General features: G+C 42.1%; 1 protein-coding gene across 3 annotated transcripts in view; it reads right to left on the reverse strand.

Annotated features, from left to right (window-relative positions):
- LOC135524388 (talin-2-like) overlaps positions 1 to 14,011 on the reverse strand; it is a 152,347-nt gene that overhangs the window by 105,999 nt on the left and 32,337 nt on the right. For 2 of the 3 annotated variants that reach the window (XM_064951881.1, XM_064951883.1), the window contains exon 2: positions 4,789 to 4,837. The exons of the other annotated variant lie outside the window; for it this stretch is intronic. The gene's annotated coding sequence lies outside the window, so the exon portion shown is untranslated. The remainder of the gene's footprint in view (positions 1 to 4,788; positions 4,838 to 14,011) is intronic. 3 annotated transcript variants of the gene reach the window in all.

The following is a 14,011-nucleotide window of genomic DNA, read 5'->3' on the forward strand; positions in this document are numbered from 1 at the left end:
GTACAAATGAGCCACTCCAGGACAGGGCTGGTGGCTGGACTGATGGACCCACTAAGGTGGTACGAGAAGATCGAGCTACAGGATTAGTTTCAAGTTTTATTAGTCGTATGTAGAGGATACACATGGTATTTACCATCCAAATAAATGCTTACGAGGCTCCTTCTCGACAACGCAACAACAAATTCAAGATAAGAAAATGAAAATAAAGTAAAAATGGTTCAGTAGAATATACAGTACCAGTCAAAAGTTTGGACACCTACTCATCCAAGGGTTTTTATTTTTACAATTTTCTACATTGTAGAATAATAGTGAAGACATCAAAACTATGAAATAACACATATGAAATCATGTGCTAACCAAAAAAAGTGTTAAACAAAATCAAAATACATTTTATATTTGAGATTTTTCAAAAAGGTGCCTTGATAACAGCTTTGCACACTCTTTACATTCTCTCAACCAGCTTCACCTGGAATGCTTTTCCAACAGTCTTGAACGAGTTATGTTGAGCACTTGTTGGCTGCTTGGCATCTTCCGTGGATCTGTTGGAGAGGTAGGGAAATTCCGGTGGGTCCAGTGTGCCTGGCATAGATATGGGCCATGACCAGCCTCTCAAAGCACTTAATGATGACAGGGGTGAGTGCAATGGGGAGATAATCATTTGGGCATTTCACCTTGGTTTTCTTGGGGACTGGGAGGATGAAGAAAGTGGGGACTACAGCTTGGGACAGGGACAGGTTGAAGATGTCTGAGAAGACGCCCGCCAGCTGGTCAGCGCACACTCTGAAGACGTGGCCAGGGATGCCATCTGGGCCTGGGCTTAGTGAGTATTCACGCGAGGGTTTTCCTCATGTTAGCCTCGGAGAGAGAAAGCACCTGGTCATCCGGAACGGTGACAGCCTTCCTGAATGGCTCTATTTTCTGCTTTAAAGTGAGCATAAAATGTGTTAAGTTCCTTGGAGGGAGGCTACGGTGGGAAGCACACAGCTGGATTTGCCTTTGTAGTCAGTCATATCCTGTAGTCCTTTCACCACGTGTCGAGAGTCGGAGTTGTCAAATATTGATTAAAGTTTGAGTTTGCATGGTCTTTTTGCACCCCTAATGGATTTGCGTCGCTCGTACCTGCTTGCCCTGAGCCACCGAGTTGTCAGGGTTCATTCTGCTGACACTGAATGCTGCAGTATGGGCTCTCATCATGGTACGAATTTCATTCAGGGTTTTTGGTTGGGGTATGTCCGGATTGTTATTGTGGGTACAACATCATCAACACATTTCGTAATGAAGCCTGTGAGATTCCTGTGATATTCCTCAATGTTTGATGGATGAGTCTTGGTGGGATGAATCTTTGAACATTTTCCAATCAATATTCTCAAAACAGTCCTGCAGCATTGATTCTGCCTCCTCTGTCCAGCGATTAGGGATTTGAGCACATGAAGGATGCTTCCACGCTTAGTTAAGGACTCGCAGGCACACTATTTCATGCTTCACATCTGAAGGTTACCATAGCAACAACATTTTGGGGCAATTCCCAGGTCAGGTGGCTTCTGTCAGCGCTGTGCAGTGAGAAAACCCTTAAAGGCTTTTGCTGTGCAGTCAGACATTCACTCACAGCACAGGCCCAAGCAAAGACTAACACAAGCCACTTAATATAATTATTGACATGAGTCAATTGTCAGTGTTTCCCCTGTATGCAAATCACTGCCATTTAAAAATAATATATATAAAGCGTGTACAAAACATTAAGAACACGTTCTCGTTCCATGACAAAGACTGACCAGATGAATCCAGGTGAAAGCTATGATCCCTTATTGATGTACCTTGTTAAATGAACTTGAATCAGTGTAGATGAAGGGGAGGACACAGGTTAAATAATAATTTGTAAGGCTTGAGACATGGATTATGTACAGTATAGTATGAATGCTATTCAGAAGGTGAATGGGTAAGATAAAATATTTACGTGCCTTTGAACGGGGTTGGTAGTAGGTGCCAGGCGCACCGGTTTGTGTAAAGAACCTCAACTAGGGCTAGGGTGGTATACTGTATTTTTGAACGATATACCGGTATTGATGCACGGACTGTTTTTTTTTTTTTTTTTACCTTCTATAACCGTATTTGAATGTTTGGTTTGTGAAATGTGATACGCCGTGTGTAACATCCATTTTTATAGTTGACTTCGCCCCCTATCATTCAAGGAGCACATTTGTTGTTCCTTGACCACGAGACACTTGCGTTTGGTCTGCATGGTCAATGCACCACAGGCAACAATGTCGATGACAACAATGCTGTTTCCACTTTACTTCTTAATATAAATCCACTAGCATTCTATAATTACACTATTAGTTTGTGTTTCTTAATTCTGCAAACATCTAGTTTGTCTTTTCTTAGCAAGTTTGGCCTAAGTCGTGTAAGCCGCTAATGCTGATTGCTAGTGAGCTGGCTAGTCAGAACAAACATAATTAGCAATGCAGCCTGATAACACCAGTGACGGTGTAGACCTAAAATCAGCATGTTTGTGCAACTGTATCTTCCAAATCAAAGAGGAATACGCAAAGCATGATTATATTAGCATGAACTAGGTAAGATGAAAAAATTAAAATGTAGCCAAAGATTATAGTATCCCCTAGAAAACACTTAACACTTCGGTTTCTACCCTAACTCGTCTCTGGCATTTTCCTTGGTTGTCATGTCAAACACCGTATTCAATGTGCCCAATATTATATTTTAACTATAGAATTAGTATAATCATTCTATTTCCATGATTCCAACAGTTCACCCAAATCGCAATTGCAACTTTGAGAAAAAAACGATGTAGTGCTAAAAACAACATAAGATACAAAACACACTGAAAAAATATGTATAAATAAGAAGAACATGAGAAATAAGCAAGCTATATACAGGGTCAGTTCCAATACCATATTTGCAATGTGCAGGGATACTGGAGTGATAGAGGTAAGGTATAGACGCCTAGTCACCTTACCCCTATACGTCAACATATGATAAACAGAGTAGCAGCAACGTACTGTATATGATGACTGTATGCGAGTGTGTATGCGTGTGTGGAGTCAGTATAAATATGTGCATGTTATGTGTGAGTAAATGAAGCGAGTGTGAGTGTGTGTGTGTGAGTGTGTAGAGTCCTGTGAGTGTGCATAGAGACAGTGTATCCATTTTGTCTTATGGCTTGGGGACAGAAGCTGTTGAGGAGCCTGTTGGTGTCAGACTTGATGCACCCATATCGCTTGCCATGCAGAAGCAGAGAGAACAGTCTATGGCGTGGGTGGCTGGAGTCTAACAATTTCCAGGCCTTTCTTTTACACTGCCTGATAAAGAAGTCCTGGATGGCAGGGAGCTAGGCCACAGTGATGTACTGGGCTGTCCGCAACACCCTCTGTAGGGCCAAGTGATCGAGGGCGGTGCTGTTACCATACCAAGCCATGATGCAGCCAGTCAAGATGCGGTCAATGGTGAAGCTGTCGAATGTTTTGAGGATGTGAGGACCCATGCCAAAACTTTTCAACCTCCTGAGGGAGAATAGGCGCTGTCGCTCCTTCTTTACGACTGTGCGTGGAACATTTTAAGTCCTTAGTGATTTGGACACAGAGGAACTTGAAGCTGCCCCCTCCCTTCCTTTCCTGTAGTCCACGATCAGCCCCTTGGTATTACTGACGTTGAGGGAGAGGTTGTTGTCCCAGCACCAGACTGCCAGGTCACTGACCTCCTCCCTGTAGGCTGTCAAATTGTCACCGACCACAGTCATGTCATCAGAAAACTTGATGATCGTGTAGGAGTCATGCATGACCACGCAGTTGTGGGAGAACAGGGAGTACAGGAGGGGACTAAGCACACACCCCTGTGGGACCCCCGTGTTGAGGATTAGCATGGCGGAGGCGATGTTGCCTACCCTCATCACCTAGGGTCGGCCCGTCAGCAAGTCCAGGATCCAGTTGCAGAGGGAAGTGTTCAGTTCCAGGGTCCTAAGTTTGGTGACAAGCTTGGGAAGGGACAATGGTGTTCAATACTGAGCTGTAAATGAACAGCAATTAAGGTATTCATCTTATCTAAGTGGGTGAGGGCAATTGAGTGCAACTGAGGTTGCATCGTCTATAGATCTGTTGGGGCGGTATGCAAATTGGAGTGGGTCTCGGGTATTTAGGATGATGGAGTTGATGTGTGCCATAACCATCCTTTCAAAGCACTTCATTATTACAGATGTGAGTGCAAGAGGGCTGTAGTCTTTTTGGCATGAGGCCTCAGTTCTTGGGAACAGAAATGATGGTGGTCAGCTTTAGGGATGTGGGGAATACAGACTAGAACAAGGAGAGATCGAAAATGACCGTGAATATGCCTGCCAGCTGTTCTGCGCATGCTCTGAGAACACACCCTGCAATACTGTGCCAGTGTTGACCTGATTAAATACAAGATCACCCAGTCCTCTGGGTCACTGAGGGCCCTCATGCACAGCACAGTGTTAAAGCATGCATAAAATGCATTGAGTTTGTCTGGTAGAGAGGCATTGTTGGGCAGATCATGGCTGTGTCTTCCTTTGTAATCCGTATTGGACTGTAGCCCCTGCCACATGCGACAGGTGTCATAGCCTTTGTAATATCATTTCACCTTATTCCTATATTGTCCTTTTGCCCGTTTGATGACTCTGCAGGGGTCTAAGCGGGAGTTCTTGTACTTGTTCCTGTCCTCAGCCTCAGGGTTGTCTGTATATGTATAGATGTATGCCCCAGGAAGACCCCAACTGCTGATTTCCCTTGATGAGAGAAAAAAATACCAAAGCCTTACCTTATTGCTGAATCATAAAATGGCCAAGGATTTAAGCAGGTTTTTACAGCTGGAAAGAAACAAAGACTCAGTAAGCTACAGGAAGGAAATATGCACGGCTGACAATGTTGCTGAATCACCACTTCTCAGAAGAGCAAATTCTCCTACTAAAATACAACCCATAACCATTCCATAAGAGCCATAATTGTCTCAAAACATACACTTAATGATCAAGCAAACAGTGTGGTTTATCTTCAGTGCATTCTAAGATGACACAGTAACATAAAATGGAAAAGTAATTACTATATACACTACCGGTCAAACGTTTTAGAACACCTACTCATTCAAGGGTTTTTCTTTATTTTTACTATTTTCTACATTGTAGAATGATAGTGAGGACATCAAAACTATGAAATAACACATGGAATCATGTAGTAACCAAAACAATTGTTAAACAAATTAAAATAGATTTTATATTTGAGATTCTTCAAATAGCCACCCTTTGCCTTGACAACAGCTTTGCACACTCTTGGGATTCTCTCAACCAGCTTCATGAGGTTGTCACCTGGAATGCATTTCAATTAACAGGTGTGCCTTCTTGAAAGTTAGTTTGTGGAATTTATTTCCATCTTAATGTATTTGTGCCAATCAGTTGTGCATTGACAAGGTGTGTGTGTGTGTGTGTGGGGGGGGGGGGGGGGTAATACAGAATATAACCCTATTTGGTAAAAGACCAAGTCCATATTATGGCAAGAACAGCTCAAATTAGCAAAGAGAAACGACAGTCCATTGTTACTTTAAGACATGAAGGTCAGTCAATACGGAACATTTCAAGAACTTTAACATCTCTTACGGGGCAGTCGCAAAAACCATCAAGCCCTATGCAGCTCTATGCTGCAGAGGATAAGTTTGTTAGAGTTTACAGCCTCAGATATTTCAGCCCAAATAAATGCTTCACAGAGTTCAAGTAACAGGCATCTCAACATCAACTGTTCATAGAAGACTGTGCAAAGCAACCAATACTAAAGGACACTGGTGGACACTGGTGGAAATTTGACCTTTGGTCTGATGAGTCCAAATTGGCGATTTTTTGGTTCCAACCACCGTGTCTTTGTGAGAAGCAGAGTAGGTGAACGGAGTATCTCCGCATCTGTGGTTCCCACCGTGAAGCATGGAGGAGGAGGTGTTATGGTGTGGGGGTGCTTTGCTGGTGACTGTCTGTGATTTATTTAGAATTAAAAGACACACTTAACCAGCATGGCTACCACAGCATTCTGCAGCGATACGCCATCCCATCTGGTTTGGCCTTAGTGGGCTTATCATTTATTTTTCAACAGGACAATAACCCAACACACCTCCAGGCTGTGTAAGGGCTATATGACCAAGAAGAAGAGTGATGGAGTGCTGCATCAGATGACCTGGCCTCCACAATCCCAGACCCCAGCCAAATTGAGACGGTTTGGGATGAGTCGGACCACAGAGTGAATGAAAAGCAGCCAACAAGTGCACAGCATGTGGGAACTCCTTCAAAACTGTTGGAAAAACATTCCAGGTGAAGCTGGTTAAGAGAATGCCAAGAGTGTGCAAAGCTGTCATCAAGGCAAAGGGTGGCTATTTGAAGAATTTGTTTAACACTTTTTTGGTTACTACACGTTTCTATACGTGTTATTTTATAGTTTTGATGTCTTCACTATTATTCTACAATGTAGAAAATTGTACAAATAAAGAAAAACCCTTGAATGAATAGATGTTCTAAATCTTTTGACTGGTAAAAACAAATAAACAACATAAATAGATATTTACATTAAGATTTCCAAACAGCTCAAAAGGTAACATCAATAGGTAAGCTAAAAGCTTAGCTGTGAAATGATCAACGGTTTATCAATGATTTAATCTGTGAAAGATAAACATTTTCACTAAATGTTGAGTTGTTTCTTTGTTTCCTCCCTGCTTTGATATCTGTTCTCCTTGTGCTGTAACTGTTCTCTATTAACTTTTGTGTTTGTCATATTTACCCATCCTTCTGTGTTGTGATGTCTGTCTTATCCTGTTATTTCAAATATTTTTTTGTTATATTATTTTAATGCACCGTACATCCCAGTTTTCATTGGCCATGTGGTAATTGTTCATAAGAATTTGTTCTTAAGTGACTCTTCTCTCTCCCCCCCCCCCGACAAAAGGATGTAATTATGGAGGATAATATTGGGTATTTACTAAATGTGTCACTGTGAGTGGGTAGTGTTAGAAAACAATCACACACTTGCGGAGGAATGTCTGATTCCGAGGGGCCTTACAATTACAAGGCAATCATTATGACAGTGTGGGTGCAGTTGAATGTCACAGTGTGCATGCTTCACACACAAAGGCTGTTTGAGGTGATCATTAGAAGTTGGACAGGGCCGAAGCAGGACAGGGTTCTCCACTGGGTCAGAGATAGGAACTCCCCTCATCACAGGTTCAGGCACACAGGCTGCAGGAAGATTGCCTGAGGCCAAGTGCTCCCCTGAACCCCTCTATTTAACCTGATTACTGTAATGAGCTTAGAGACTGCTGAATGCACAGCAGCAAACACACATGCAGACAATCAGGCTGCCTGCCTGCCTTCCTCTCTCCATTACTCCCTCAGAAGCAGATGAAAAGGTCTCATCAGAGCTGGGGGAATTCTATGCCTCAATGGTGAGAATGCACTGGCAATGGATGCTAAACTCCATGTATGAGACATAAAGCACATAAATGCAAACAGTTTACATGCACAATTCAGTATGCAAGACAACATTTCATAAACTGGCAAAATCACATAAAAAAGTATGTAGAGAGATAACAGTAATGGACTAAATGTGCTTGGTTAGAGAGAAATGCAACAGTCTCCAGGATTAGTGTGTCACATGCTATAAGAGGCAGAAGTGGCAGGAAAATGCAATACAGTATATTTATGTTAAAACAATATAACAAAACTGGGGACACACATTTTGCTCATATTCTGTATTGTCCAAATATGAAAAATAGCAAAGAGGTGCTTCTCTCCCAAGTTGTTTTGTATAGGCTATAATTAAGCAATACGGCCCGAGGTGGTGTGCCTGGACCCTTAGCCGTAGTATATTGGCCATATATCAAACCCCCAAGGTGCCTATTATAAACTAGTAACCAACGTAATTAGAGCAGTAAAAATACATGTTTTGTCATACCAGTGGTATATGGTCTGATATACCACAGCTGTCAGCCATTCAGCATTCAGGTCTCAAACCACCCAGTTTATAAAGTCCTATATACATTCTAAACAGTATTCTTAGAGGAGGGCTCTCAATACTACTACTGACAATTCCTGATGGTCGAAAGAACAAACATTTTATTTGGGCATAGGGGATTTTTTACTCAAAGATCTATCCAAAGAACTATGTTGGCTAATAAGTATACATAGTGCACCCACTAGGTAAAAAATGTAATAAACACACACTAAAATACTATGTCAACAATCCTCAAAGAAAACGAAAGAGGTAGAGACGATTATATTATGGCGATTATTTTGTTCTCCAGAAGAAACAGTGCAGTGTCAATAAATTCTGCACACTGCCTCCTCTGCACAGTGAAGCACCCATTGAAGTGGGGAACAAGTTCTCAAACAGTCCACTCCTCACATCTGCAGAATACCGGAGGCTTGCCTGCCCATGGTGCACATTCTGGAAGCCAACCTCTCATCATCTCTAAGATAAATCCATAAAATTGTTAGGATTTCTAATTCCTTTAACATCCCTGGGAGGGATAAAGAGCCATCATGGAGAAAGACATGTTCGTTAAGCACTAAAAGTAATGGAGAAGTATGGGAGAAGAGCCCAGTCTTGACATGGGCTGAATGTAGCTAACCCAGGAGAAGTACATCCTGATATGGGAGGACATCTCTGATGGAATTATCCCCCAATAGAAAGACTGATCAAAGTTTTATTACATTGACTCAATGTATTTTTCAGCAGTCAATACACAACCCTTAAATGCACAAACTGGTCATTAGAATGGTTCCCAAACTACACCACAATGTGTCTTTTCTATGCATTTCTCTTAAAACAAAAACAGCTGCCTGATGACGGGACGGCTGGGCATTCGTGCGGTTGAGTCAGTTTCTGCAATAACATGGACTCTTAATGTGATTAAACTTTGTGGCCCCTTGCTAAAACAAGCAAGGTGTTGGAGCACACGATTGATATAATGGGCTTGGAACCTCTATCACTGGCAATTTGACTGGTAAACTCATTTGGTACACTTGCAATAGACGTGGTAAAGGAGTCAATGGAACGCATACATTCCATTGGCCAGATTGGACAATATTCAACAAATCTAATCCAACAAAGTGGATATTCGTCAAATTCGTCATGATTTATGTATTGTAAAAGGCCCACAATGTGGTCGCTTAGGACCGATTTGGATATATTTAGCTGTTTTCGCTGCATAACCTGTAGAAGTTGTCCCTTCTCAGGTCAAGAAGAAATGACTGCTAAATGCTAACTCTCGTTCGTACAAGCTGGTTAGCTTTTATTTATTTATTTATTTCACCTTTATTTAATCAGGTTGGCTAGTTGAGAACAAGTTCTCATTTACAATTGCGACCTGGCCAAGATAAAGAAAAGCAGTTCGACACAAACAACAACAGAGTTACACATGGAGTAAAACAAATATACAGTTGATAATACAGTAGAAAAAGTCTATATACAATGTGAGCAAATGAGGTGAGATAAGGGAGATAAAGACAAAAAAAAACGATGGTGGCGCAGTAAATACAATATAGCAAGTAAAACAGTGGAATGGTAGATTTGCAGTGGAGAATGCGCAAAGTAGAGAGAGAAATAATGGGGTGCAAAGCAGCAAAATAAATACAGTAGGGGGAGAGGTTTGGGCTATATTATAGATGGGCTATGCACCGGTGCAGTAATCTGAGCTGCTCTGACAGCTGGTGCTTAAAGCTAGTGAGGGAGATAAGTGTTTCCAGTTTCAGAGATTTTTGTTGTTCGTTCCAGTCATTGGCAGCAGAGAACTGGAAGGAGAGGCGGCCAAAGGAATAATTGGTTTTGGGGATGACAAGAGAGATATACCTGCTGGAGCACGTGCTACAGGTGGGTGCTGCTATGGTGACCAACGAGCTGAGATAAGGGGGGACTTTACCTAGCAGGGTTTTGTAGATGACCTGGAGCCAGTGGGTTTGGCGACGAGTATGAGGCAAGGGCCAGCCAACGAGAGCGCACAGGTCGCAGTGGTGGGTAGTATATGGGGCTTTGGTGACAAAACGGATGGCACTGTGATAGCAAACTGGATGTAGTCTGAGTAGGGTATTGGAGTCTATTTTGTAAATGACATCGCCAAAGTCGAGGATCGGTAGGATGGTCAGTTTTACAAGGGTATGTTTGGCAGCATGAGTGAAGGATGCTTTATTGCGAAATAGGAAGCCAATTCTAGATTTAAATTTGGATTGGAGATGTTTGATGTGAGTCTGGAAGGAGAGTTTACAGTCTAACCAGACACCTAGGTATTTGTCATATTCTCAGTCAGAACCGTCCAGAGTAGTGATGTTGGACAGGCGGGCAGGTGCAGGCAGCGATCGGTTGAAGAGCATGCATTTAGTTTTACGTATATTTACGAGCAATTGGAGGCCACGGAAGGAGAGCTGTATGGCATTGAAGCTCATCTGGAGGGTTGTTAACACTGTCCAAAGAAGGGCCAGAAGTATACAGAATGGTGTTGTCTGCGTAGAGGTGGATCAGAGACTCACCAGCAGCAAGAGCAACATCATTGATTTATACAGAGAAGAGAGTCGGTCCAAGTATTGAACCCTGTGGCACCCCCATAGAGACTGCCAGAGGCCTGGACAACAGACCGTCCGATTTGAAACACTGAACTCTATCAGAGAAATAGTTGGTGAACCAGTCGAGGCAATGATTTGAGAAACCAAGGCTATCGAGTCTGCCGATGAGGATGTGGTGATTGACAGGGTCGAAAGCCAGGTCAATGAATACGGCTGCACAGTGTTGTTTCTTATCGATGGCGGTTAAGATATTGTTTAGGACCTTGAGCGTGGCTGAGGTGCACCCATGGCCAGCTCTGAAACCCAATTGCATAGCGGAGAAGGTATGGTGGAATTCAAAATGGTCGGTAATCTGTTTGTTGATTTGGCTTTCGAAGAAAGGTTCCAGATTGTCTAGCCCAGCTGATTTGTAGAGTTCCAGATTTTGCAGCTCTTTCAGAACATCAGATGACTTGATTTGGGAGAAGGAGAAAATGGGGAAGGCTTGGGCGAGTTGCTGTGGGGGGTGCAGTGCTGTTGACCGGGGTAGGGGTAGCCAGGTGGAAAAATGCTTATTGAAATTCTCAATTATAGTGGATTTATCAGTGGTGAGAGTGTTTCCTATCCTCAGTACAGTGGGCAGCTGGGAAGAGGTGTTCTTATTCTCCATGGACTACAGTGTCCCAGAACGTTTTTGAGTTTGTGTTGCAGGAAGCAAATTTCTGCTTGAAAAAGCTAGCCTTGGCTTTTCTAACTGCCTGTGTATATTGGTTTCTAGCTTCCTTGAAAAGTTGCATATCACGGGGGCCGTTCGATGCTAATGCACAACGCCATAGGATGTTTTTGTGTTGGTTAAGGCCAGTCAGGTCTGGAGAGAACAAAGGGCTAGATCTGTTCCTGGTTCTAAATTTCTTGAATGGGGCATGCTTGTTTAAGATGGTGAGGAAGGCATTTAAAAAAAAAACAGGCATTCTCTACTGACGGGATGAGATCAACCCCGGGCAGGTCGATTAGCTTACCTAGCATACAAAAGTATGTGGTGTTAGTCGTTTTTAACTGTGAAGCAGTTGATTGGTAACAATGACATGAGCATGTGTTGGGGTTCACCTCCATACATGCATCATACTCCAATTTTTACCTCAACATAGTCTTAAATACACATACATTATAAACAATAGCCTAAATGTAGGCACATTTTGCTGGGGGCAACAAGGAGGACTCAGGATCTTTCCCCCACGGCCCTTTCCTCCACGTATTTCTATGGCAATTCCATTGTTTTGGTCGAGTTCGATTGACCTTTACCGCATCTATGGCTGCCTGCTTGTACAATAATTTAATGTAGAATGTTCATTCAAATTCTGTGAAGTGATGGGGCTCATTCAATGGAATGTATTTTTTGTAATGTCAGTTGAGTTGTATCAACTAACCAAAGCACATATTGCTTGGTTCACTTCCTGGACCTCCACATCTGTCTTCTCCCCCTCACCACAGGGACATGCAAAATGTGTAGAACTGAAGAAAACTTCCTTTAAAAAGTGCATTTTCTTTACGCCCCATGGCGAAATGCAAAGGTGGGACCAAGTCACTATTATTCTAGTCATAAGCAGGGGTAGGAACTGGTTCAGGGAACAGAACTGAAAATCGTAAAATAACAATAGGAACATAATGAGAACCTGAAACGGTGAAAAGGTGATCTATACTGTTCCAGAACATAAGTTATTTTAAAAGCATGGGAACCAGTTAATAACGTTCTTTACATTCCGGGATATTTTTCCCAGTCTGACAAAAAACAACAAAGCACCTATGCAAAGCCTCTCACTCTGTCACTCAGAAACGTATTGACCAGCGACCCTCAAAAAGGAGTGATTTAAAGCTTGCGACCCCCCCCCACACAAACGCGCACATGCAATGACTTGTTCAGCCACACTCTTAGAAAAAATGGTCCCAAAAGGGAACCCCTCATGGGTTCCAGGTAAAACCCTTTATGGAAAGGGTTCTACCTTTCAACAAATGCAAGCTTTATATGTAAAGTATCAAGTTCAAGCAATTTTGACATAACAAAATACCAGCATGTCTATGCTAGTAATTTTAGCTTGATGCCCCATTGCTGGTGAGCTTGCAAAGTAAAGAGGTAATATTCTTAATCACCAACATGTTTTGGAGCTACATATTTATTTATAGCAATCCACTCTCCCTACATTTTTACATTTGCATATTGCACCCGATCCTATAGCTGTACAGCAAATCACCAATCTGTTTGCTAACTCAGTGGTTCTAAAACCTTTTGACCGACGACCCCGAAAAAAGTGGTTCAAAGCTTGTGACCCCCAACGCACATGCATGCGTGCACCTGCGCTGAGAAAATGTAGCCTGTCATTACAGCCATAAACAGTGATGCATTAATGTAGGCCTAACAACAAAACCAATGGAGCAAATCCCATAACATTGGAAAAAGATTTGGATTTCTATGATATAGCCTACAGTAGCCTACATGCAGTGTTCAATGAAGGACTATATTTTACATTCTGCATTAATGTATTGATTTTTTACATTGTCTATAACACCATGGGTAAAATAGGTTACTGTACATTGCATTGTATTGTGTTGTATGACACAAGAAACCACTTTTCAAAATAAAAATAATCATTATTACCATATAGAGAATTAGACAATGTAGGCAACCCCTCGGCCTATTGCCTTATTTGCATATTCAAGCCATCTCAAAATAAAACACTGTGCCTCTAATTAAGACATGAGCTTTTTACCTGACTTGCTTTACAAAGACAGTTTGACATTTAGCCTATACCTTTTTCTGCTCTTGTAGGAAGCAGTAACTACACATTGCTGACCTATACTTAACTGAGCTAATAACTCACTAACTAGCAAAGAATATCAACAAAATGTGCACATGTATGGATATGTGGTCTGATCAGAACTGAAGAGCATATTCACTGGCGAGTTACTGAAAGACCTCATGGGCTACCACTGCCAATAGAATTATACTCTGTTGCACTCTGCCTTCAACAAAATCACAGACTCAATTTTGCAAAGTTAGATTTGTTTTGGTTTGTTGCATTGAAAAGGGGCTGATTTAACGTTGATTCGATCACAGGAAAAACATTAATCTATATAGTGCAAACTAATGGAGAAAACTCAGCGAAGTTCAATATCTTGCATCTTTGGGTGGCCTGCGTGGCAGTCCAAGAGGAGGTGCAATGCCCCGCATGCAGTTTAGAGAGAACATTGCCGAGTGTGCGTTTCAATAACCAATCTTATTTTTTGCAAGTGTGATATGGTCTCTGGCTTCGTGGAGTCATCCACAGAGACACAAAATGAGAGACAAAATGTTACAAAACCTGGCCAGATCATTTGAAGTCAGTCTCAAGTCGAAGTCAGGCTCCAAGTCAGGTTATTTTATTTTATATCAAGTTGTCAGATTTGATTCTAAGTCATGTGACTCGAGTCCACACCTCTGGC

The sequence above is a fragment of the Oncorhynchus masou genome, chromosome 31 (genome assembly GCF_036934945.1).
Source record: "Oncorhynchus masou masou isolate Uvic2021 chromosome 31, UVic_Omas_1.1, whole genome shotgun sequence".
Taxonomy (NCBI): domain Eukaryota; kingdom Metazoa; phylum Chordata; class Actinopteri; order Salmoniformes; family Salmonidae; genus Oncorhynchus; species Oncorhynchus masou.